Below are 9,467 nucleotides of genomic sequence, written 5' to 3'. Positions count from 1 at the left end.
TGGCAACAGGCCATTTTGGCCCATAACTCCGTGCCACCCAATTTACACTGCACCCCCAGTATATTTTGAATGGTGGGAGGAAACTGGAGCTCCCAGGGAAAATCCATGCAGACATAGGGAGAACGAACAAACTCCTAACAGACAGTGCAGGATTCAAACCCCAGTCCAGATCGCTGGTGCTATAAAGGAGATGCGCTGACCACTACACCGAACATGCCCCCTTGAAACAGCCGCAGCACCTTTTCCAAAATATAACTGGCAAAGCACAACCACATAAAAAAAGGATTGGATAAGAATAACATGACTAAGTTTATAAATGTAACATATAGGCTAGTTCAATATAACTTTTTACATCAGTTATTATTTGGACTCTGAAAAAAATTAAACAAATGAAATCCTGCTGGATCAGATTTATGTTTTAGATGCAGATCTGGGGTTTGAACCTTTTTTTCATTTAACTTGGCAATGTCCTAAAGTTAGACAATTTTGCTTAGGAGTAGGCAATTTTTTGGGACAAATTACTGGTGTCAAATTCCTGCAGGACCTAATGTTATTTTTGCTGAGTAATATTAAGGTTATAAGGCCAAAATTACATTTAAATATTTATCAAATTGAATTTGTGTTCATTGCTTTAGCAGTTGCTAGGAAATGTATAGCAATATCATGGAAGTCAGAAATAGATTTAGGCATGGAAAGATGGCATGCAGAACTTTGTAATTGTATACCATTAGAGAAAATTACTAATAATCTGTGAGATAAATATCATAGTTTTTGCAAAATATGGAGCCCATATTTACAGATTTTTGGTTTGCACGTATGATTGATCTCACTTCTTGGTAACATCCATAGATTTACTGTATAAATGTTTTATTTCTTGGCATTCTCCAGTTTTTATCTTTTTTAGGGGTGGGGGGGGGGTTGGGAAGGTGGGTTGAGGAGGATGGGAGTATATAATTGAATGGTATGTAATTATAATGTGATTATAAATAAATTATTCAAAAAAACCTACAACCACATAAACCTCACCTGCAACTCTCCAAGCTGTCCATTCTTCTGTTGCCGGCACCACCTCCTTTGCTCTAACTGCCCCAACCTCCTTTCCTTCCATCATTGCTGGCCATGCCTGCTGACATAAGGAATCCTATGTGCCACAATGCCCTCTTTAAACACACTTTGCCTCTGAACCATTTTTTCCTCTATTTATTGTATTTTGGTAACACATTTATTTTACCGAGTGTTCAAGTAATTCTCTTATGATCTCCTTTATATACCTGGGGCCTTTATTTACAAGTTACAATCATGTGAAATATTTTGCTCCTTCAAAAGAGTAGAACTTCATCTTCCAAATTTAAAAATACTCGTTTCCAGAATTTGCTTTCAAAAACTTCAATGGAATTTCAGAAACAGAAAAATGGCGTTATGTCACATGTTCAGCACATAGAGTCATGAATGGATTTCTGCACCACTTCCTGGGTAAAAAAAAAAATTGTAGCATATGTATATAATTTAAATTAATGTCATTGATATTGAGGGTCAATTTCAAAGTGCTTGCAGAAAAAAACATAAATTCCTGATGGTTCATTCTGATTTATGACGCTAATGTATGCGCGTGATGAAAGGAACATAGCCAGAAAGTCAGAAAAGAAACACCAGAAAAGGAAAAACGGTTTCTGTGTCGGTGTGAATGATTGAGGGGCAAAGACTTAAATAAATCAGGAATTTGAAAATTCAAATACTTTTTTAATATAAATTTCGACGTAACAGCATGGTGACAGGCCATTTTGGCCCATGAGTCTGGTCCGCACAATTTCTCCTTCCTACTCTCAGCTTGATATCTCTGCAACCTTCTCATGATGCACAACAGCTCCCCAAAAAACCTATAGACTTTTGATTGGAACACAATATGTTTTGCAGCTTCAGTGTTGATCCCAGTTGAGTTAAACAAGAAAGTCTTCAAATGCTGGGGTATTGTACTAACTAATGATCCCATTTTCCAAAACAACAGATGGTTTTTAGATGCTAATTACCGTGCTATTGCAATTTGCACTTTCTCTGGAAACACCATGTTTTCTTTCTTTGGCTTGGCTTCGCGGACGAAGATTTATGGAGGGGGTAAAGAGTCCACGTCAGCTGCAGGCTCGTTTGTGGCTGACAAGTCCGATGCGGGACAGGCAGACACGGTTGCAGCGGTTGCAGGGGAAAATTGGTTGGTTGGGGTTGGGTGTTGGGTTTTTCCTCCTTTGCCTTTTGTCAGTGAGGTGGGCTCTGCGGTCTTCTTCAAAGGAGGTTGCTGCCCGCCAAACTGTGAGGCGCCAAGATGCACGGTTTGAGGCGTTATCAGCCCACTGGCGGTGGTCAATGGGGCAGGCACCAAGAGATTTCTTTAGGCAGTCCTTGTACCTTTTCTTTGGTGCACCTCTGTCACGGTGGCCAGTGGAGAGCTCGCCATATAACAAGATCTTGGGAAGGCGATGGTCCTCCATTCTGGAGACGTGACCCATCCAGCGCAGCTGGATCTTCAGCAGCGTGGACTCGATGCTGTCGACCTCTGCCATCTCGAGTACTTCGACGTTAAGGATGAAAGCGCTCCAATGGATGTTGAGGATGGAGCGGAGACAACGCTGGTGGAAGCGTTCTAGGAGCCGTAGGTGGTGCCGGTAGAGGACCCATGATTCAGAGCCGAACAGGAGTGTGGGTATGACAACGGCTCTGTATACGCTTATCTTTGTGAGGTTCTTCAGTTGGTTGTTTTTCCAAAAAACCTATAGACTTTTGATTGGAACAATATGTTTTGCAGCTTCAGTGTTGATCCCAATTGAGTTAAACAAGAAAGTCTTCAAATGCTGGGGTATTGTACTAACTAATGATCCCATTTTCCAAAACAACAGATGGTTTTTAGATGCTAATTACCGTGCTATTGCAATTTGCACTTTCTCTGGAAACACCATGTTTTACTATCCTTTTAATCACAGACATTCTCACTTTTTGTTCTTTCCTGCATAGTTTCCTTTTTCCTGGTTCTGTACTTGTTCATAATCTTTTACATCTTTAACTACTTTCAGTTCTGATGAAAGATCATTGTGTCTATGTTTTTTTCTGTACAGTTGGTCTCTGACCCATGGAGGGCTTCCAACATTTTTCTGCAATAATTTCAACAAAGAAAAACCATTGGCTTTAATTCAAGAGAATATTTTTCCATATTAAGGCACTCTTAAAGGTAACCACTTCATTGTTTCCTGATTATCTTGGACTTCTATTCCCAGTGCCATTATGGAGAATCGCAAAATCACGCTTTCCTTGGTCTTAAATCTGCTCTGCAATTAACATTGATGTTGGTTGGAAAACAGTATGCTCTGTTAAACAAGTGTACTGACAGATTAAATGAACTATCAAGTTGTGTTTTTAATGTTATAAACACATTTGTCTGATTATAAGACACAGGAACAACATCCACAAAATGAGATAAATCAGGTACGGGTCATATGACTCAAAACAGAACTGCACTGAAATAAGAAATTTACAATACCCTTGTTGTTGTGAGGTTTCTTCTTAATTCAGGAATGCATAACTCAGAAAAATTGCAATACTATTTATTGCAAAGGTCCCCTCCTGACAAAAGAGGAGCGACTGATTTATACTGAAATGATACTGATGATGTCTGAATGATATTTGAGTAACAAATGCAGATCCAATGTAAAAATAAAAATGCTAGTAAATGCAGAACCTTTGTCATTGAGCTGAAATGTTAACTCTGTGTCTCTCCACAAATACATCTTGATTTCAGTTTTATTATCACATGTCATTAAACCCTGAGATTCATTTTTCCTGCAGGTGTGGCAAAATTACCACTAATTCATAGTGCAAAAAATAAAATGTACATAACATAAAATGTAAACCGCAAAGAACTGTAAACAAACTGACTGTGCAATACAGAGAAAACAAAAAGAATATCAAAAAAGTGCACAAGGGTCCTTAAATGAGTCTCTGACTGAGTTTGTTGTTGAGAAGTCTGATGGTGGAGGGGCAACAGCTGTTCCTGAACATGGTGGTGCGAGTCTTGTGGCACCTACACCTCTTTCCTAATGGCAGCAGTGAGAACAGAGCATGTGTTGGGTTGTGAGAATCTCTGATGATTGCTGCTGCTCTTAGACTGTAGTGCTCCCTGTAGATGTCTTCAGTAGTGGAGAGAGTTTTGCCTATAATGTCCTGGGCTGTGTCCAATACCTTTTGGAGGGCTTTATGCTCAGGGGTATTGGTATTCTCATACCAAACTGTGATGCAGCCGATCAGCACACATTCCACCACACTTCTGTAAAAATTTGCCAGGGTTTCTGATGTCATACCAAACCTCCGCAAACGCCTGAGGAAATAGAGGTGCCGGCGTGCCTTCTTCATGATGCCATTAGTATGTTGGGTCATGGAACGATCCTTTGAGTTAGTGACTCCCAAGAACCTAAATGTGCTCACCCTCTCCACCTTTGATCCCCCAATGATCACTGGATTGTAAACCTCTGGCTTTCCTTTCCTGAAGTCAACAATCAGCTCCTTAGTTTTGGTGACATTGAACGTAAGGTTGTTATTGTTGCACTTTTCAGCCGTTTTCAATCTCCATCCTATATACTGACTCATCTCTTTCCTTTATACAACCTGCCACCGTGGTATAATTGGCAAATTTGTAGATGGTGTAATTGTCATTATTACCGAGCTACATTATTGTAGGTGTAAATTGAGTAGAGGAGGGGACTAAGAACACACCCCTGTGGTGCTCCGGAACTAATGGAGATTATGGAGGAGAAGTTTTTACTAATTTTCACTAATTGTGGTCTGGCAGTGAGGAAATCCATGATCCAGTTACATAGTGGGAGTTTGCTGATCAGTTTTGAGGGGATGACGGTGATAAATGCTGAACTGTAGTTGATAAAAAGCATCCTGATGAATGCATCTTTGCTGTCCAAATGTTCCAGGGCTTTGTATAAAGCCAGTGAGATGTCATCTGTGGAGACCTGTCACTATGATAGATGAAATGAAATGTATCTATGATAGGCAAATTGGAATGTATTCCTGACCTACTGAATATCTCCAGTACGTTCTTGTTATTTTCAGTTTCTCAGCGAATGTTTTCTTTCTCTCTTTTCTGATCAGATTAACTACAGGTACACAATCCTTTATCCGGAACCCCTGGGGGACAGTGTGTTCTGAAGTTTGGATTTTTCTGGATTTCGGAAAGCCCACCCGTATCCACTCCCAACCGCCGGTCCCCTGGCCGCCTCCCCCAACCGTCTGTCCCCACTTGCTGGATTTTGGAGCTTTCGGATTTTAGATGTCCGGATAAAGGATCGTGTACCTGTACCTAAAATAACATAGTAATGTATTCGAAGATACAAAGTGCTAGCAGCACACGTGCATGCAATTACTGTGCAATTTGAAAATTAGATGAGTTGTGACTCATTCTGCTGTACAAATACCAACGCAGTTCAGGTGGATCTCATTCCCAACACTTGAACTAACTGAGTAGTGCAATGAGAGCTGGTAGAAAACAAATCATTATAAAGTCTTGGCATCAACATGCAAATTTTTTTTTAAGTAGTCACTGCATTATCAAGCTATTTTTAGATTTCCTAACCAATTAGACTGAGTGATCATGAGAGCACAGTGAATGATGCAATTTCCTCAACTCAATTTAACTTCATTGCACAAAATTTGTAGCAATCAACCTCAGGCTGCATCAGTTCACCACGATTCTTCAAAGTCACGCTCAGGGGCTTTGCTTTCCGTTGTTGCTGTGTGACCTGCTCAGTTTCTCCAACACTTTTGTGTCCTGCATTAGACTTCAACATCTGCAACTTTTTTTGTTTACCTCCAATCAATATAATTTTTAAAATCTCCCCATCTGGTGATCATCAAGCTTCTCAAATGCAAAAAAAAACAATTTTTTTTGCCCCAACTATGATCTGTAGTATTGAGTTCCGCATTCTAATCATTCTTTGAGTAAAGATATGGACGTTGACCTCCCTATTTCATTTATTACAGGCTATCTTATTTTTGCGCTCATCTGTAAATGGCAATATATTTCTTATTTTATCTTCTATTATTTTAATAGTCTTTATGAGATCAACCCTCTGTATTTTCTCTTTCAGAAAAAAAGTTTGCCAACTTTATCAAAAAAGACATACCTTCTCAATTCTTGATTGCATCTTCTCCAGTTCATCAAAAATGTATCATCCAAATTGCCACAACTCTACAAAACAAATAAATTTGTTCTAATATTTTTTACATGTCCTTGGTTAATGCTTAAGCTTCAAACGTAACAATGGAGTGCATTAGTACAAGATGGCTTCTCCTTTTATAACACCTCATCTGACACCACAGATCCATCTTAATCCCAGGAACTATACATTTCATGGTACTCAGGAAATCAAGATGTACCACCCTCTACTTGGTTCTACTGATCAGCATGAAATCCAGTGTCAAGCGTGGATACTTTTATGTTCTTTGTCAATTAATATGCAAAAGTTCCAAAGCCTTGTATGTTAAGAATAAAAAAGGGAGAAGTGCTGACATCAGCAGAAAAAGCGACCAGAATCTGGACTCTCACAGGATGGTTATAAGTGCACCAGCATCTTTGCCGCTGTGCCTTATTTTTATTCACAATGACAAATTTTATAAATCAGTTTCTTTGATTGTATTTTATTAATGTTCGAAATAGATGTTCATCAAAAAATGCATGTTGGTATTTGTGGAATTCAATATAGGCTGACTTCTTTTGTTTCAAGTCATTGAGTGATATCGTGTGGATATGCTTGAGGATGCAAAAGTTAAGAGTTCCTATTCATACTTCCTGTTACATTTACAAGGGCTACAGACAAGATTGACACACAATTCAGAATCCCCACAGTCTCCTGGATGCGTTCAGTGCACAACCCTCAGCACCATTCTTTGAATGATTGCAATTCATAAATAAGTTTTGCAGCATGAGAACATGTGGAGGTAAGAAAATGAAGTGCTGGGATGGAAGAGCAATAATTCCTCAAATTGCAAGGGTCTGCCAATAAAATATAATGAAGTTGAAATTGAGCAACATAACAATTCTCCCTCTTAAACGATTTTGCAATAGCCTTTCTAAAAATTCACCTCACCACCATTTCAATCAATATTTTGAAAATAAATGGAACAAAGTTCTTCTCTGCTAAGGACTGGAGTTGATTGTTAGGTTGTGTTTGAGAGAATAAAATGCTGTGCACGATTGAGTACCATGTTTTCTATGCATGTTGTTTATGGAACAAAAGAGCAAGGGATTAGTGCTGGGATGGAGAAGCGCTACGGAACCTTTCCTCATAAAACAAAATTAGCTGATGGAATTTGCTCCATGGTATTACAATGTGTGGAAGGAATTAATTTTTACGGGGCAAAGGCTTATTTCTCATGTACTTTCTTGTATTACTCTCAGCTTAGCTTAAACCCTTCCTCTTTCTGAAGGATAAAAAAGAGATCAGATTTTGCGTAATATATATTTGCTTTTAATTAAAAATTATTGTCTCAAAACTGATGAGATAATAGCTGGAATAGTGAATTTGAAGTCATATTATTTAAAACAATGTGAATGTTCCAATTCACTATTAAAAACGAAACAGAATATTTTAATTAATTTTTGGATCATGGGATAAATTATTACTTGCTTTAAAAGTCAATAGTGGTCAGGCAGTGCTAGCTGTGAACAACTCACATTTTGCAATCCTTACGAAACCAACCTGTGTGAAGTTCATAGTTTCTCTGCAATATATGTGGTTATTTTGGTGTGAGTACAATGGCCAAAAGAGCAACAAACAAAGTAAGTATGAGTTCAATTAGCGTTCACCAAAAAGTCACAGGATCACAAGCTCTGAGAGAAAGGTCCTCAACACAGTGTGCTGTCAGCAAAGAGTGCGGTTTTGTGCTTTTTCCACTTTACCAAGCTGTCAGCAACATTTAATCTGCTGCGCAATATCATTTTATCCTGACGCCAAAGATAGCTGTATTTAAAAGTATATCAGGCTGGCAATAGTTTTACGCCACTTCCGTTTTTTTCAGAAGTAAGCCGTTAAAAGTTAGGTTGCTGCATCGATACCCAGACTGCTTCACAAAGCACAATGTAGTATTGATGTAGAAGTTTTACACTGGATGTAGGATCTTTTACAGTGTCTGATATTTATTTTTATTCAAGCAACTTTTTCAGCAACACACAGCAAACATTTTTAGGACATTTTTCAACCACAATCCATGATGGTTTTGATGTGTCCTTTAAACCTTCAGCCAAACTTTGGTTTAATTTTATTAATTCACACGTCTGAGGCAAAATAAAACATTGAGCTAAACAAGAAAATCTGCAGATGTGGGGTCTAGTGCAATGCACAAGTGCTGAAAAACCCAGCAGGTCAGGCAGCACCAATAAGAATGAAAAGGAAGTCAACCTTTCGGGACTGAGCCTGAGTTATTTCTGACAAAGAGCTGAAAACCAAAAAGTTGACTGCCTTTCATTCCCTATGAACACTGTGACCGGTTGGGTTTCTCCAGCAATTTTGGGAAAACAAAGAAATCTCTTGGTGCCTGCCACATTGACCACTGCCAGTGGGCTGATATCGCCTCAAACCATGCATCTTGGCGCCTCACAGTTCAGCGGGCAGCAACCTCCTTTGAAGAAGACCACAGAGCCCACCTCACTGACAAAAGACAAAGGAGGAAAAACCCAACACCTAACCCCAACCAACCAATTTTCCCCTGCAACCGTGTCTGCCTGTCCCGCATCGGACTTGTCAGCCACAAACAAGCCTGCAGCTGACGTGGACATTACCCCTCCATTAATCTTCGTCCGCAAAGCTAAGCCAAAGAATTTAGGTCTAGGAATGTTCTGGTATTCAAGGAGGGGGCGGGGGGCAGGGGGATCAGAGAGGAAGGCTGAATGGTGTCGAAGCAGTAGAATGAACGAGAAGAAGGTCAATCATGAAGGAGTACTTCTACATGAACTTCAAGGAGCAGTGAACCAAGTGACATTACTTGCCAAGCAGTCTGTCAGCAGGCTGTATCTAAGGAGGCAGTATATCCCACTTTTACCTCATTGGCCACCTGAGAATACATAAAATCAAAGTAATTCATCCTCTTTCATGAGGGGTTGGCTTAAGAAGAAGTCTTGACTTCTCTTTCTTTTTAATATATTTTTATTAATTTGAGAGAGAGTAATGTTACGTATCATATGTAGAACAGAAAATAGTCATCAGTCTTAAAGCATTAACATATAAAATATGAATTATAAGCTAATTGTGCAGAGTAATGTATACATTAATCATATTAATAATTAAAAAAAACTAAGGAGCTTCAGTTCACATTCTAAAATAAGTTGACTATATAAAGTAATCTCTTCTGTGTATTAAAAAAGCAAAAAGAAAATTGGAAATAAAAGGAAAGAGATAGAGAAAAAGAAAAAAAACACATAC

General features: G+C 38.9%; 1 protein-coding gene across 2 annotated transcripts in view; it reads right to left on the bottom strand.

Moving 5' to 3' along the window:
- Window positions 1–2,276: 2,276 nt before the first annotated feature.
- Window positions 2,277–9,467, bottom strand: part of LOC138743429 (beta-2 adrenergic receptor-like) — a 98,626-nt gene continuing 91,435 nt past the window's right edge. For both annotated transcript variants that reach the window (XM_069898808.1, XM_069898811.1), the window contains 2 exons: window positions 6,174–6,238; window positions 2,277–5,009 (listed from right to left, as the gene is read on the bottom strand). The gene's annotated coding sequence lies outside the window, so the exon portion shown is untranslated. The remainder of the gene's footprint in view (window positions 5,010–6,173; window positions 6,239–9,467) is intronic.

The sequence above is a fragment of the Narcine bancroftii genome, chromosome 9 (genome assembly GCF_036971445.1).
Source record: "Narcine bancroftii isolate sNarBan1 chromosome 9, sNarBan1.hap1, whole genome shotgun sequence".
In the NCBI taxonomy this organism is placed as follows: Eukaryota; Metazoa; Chordata; class Chondrichthyes; order Torpediniformes; family Narcinidae; genus Narcine; species Narcine bancroftii.
Note: the sequence above shows the minus strand (reverse complement) of the source record. Positions and strands in the feature narration are given on the sequence as shown.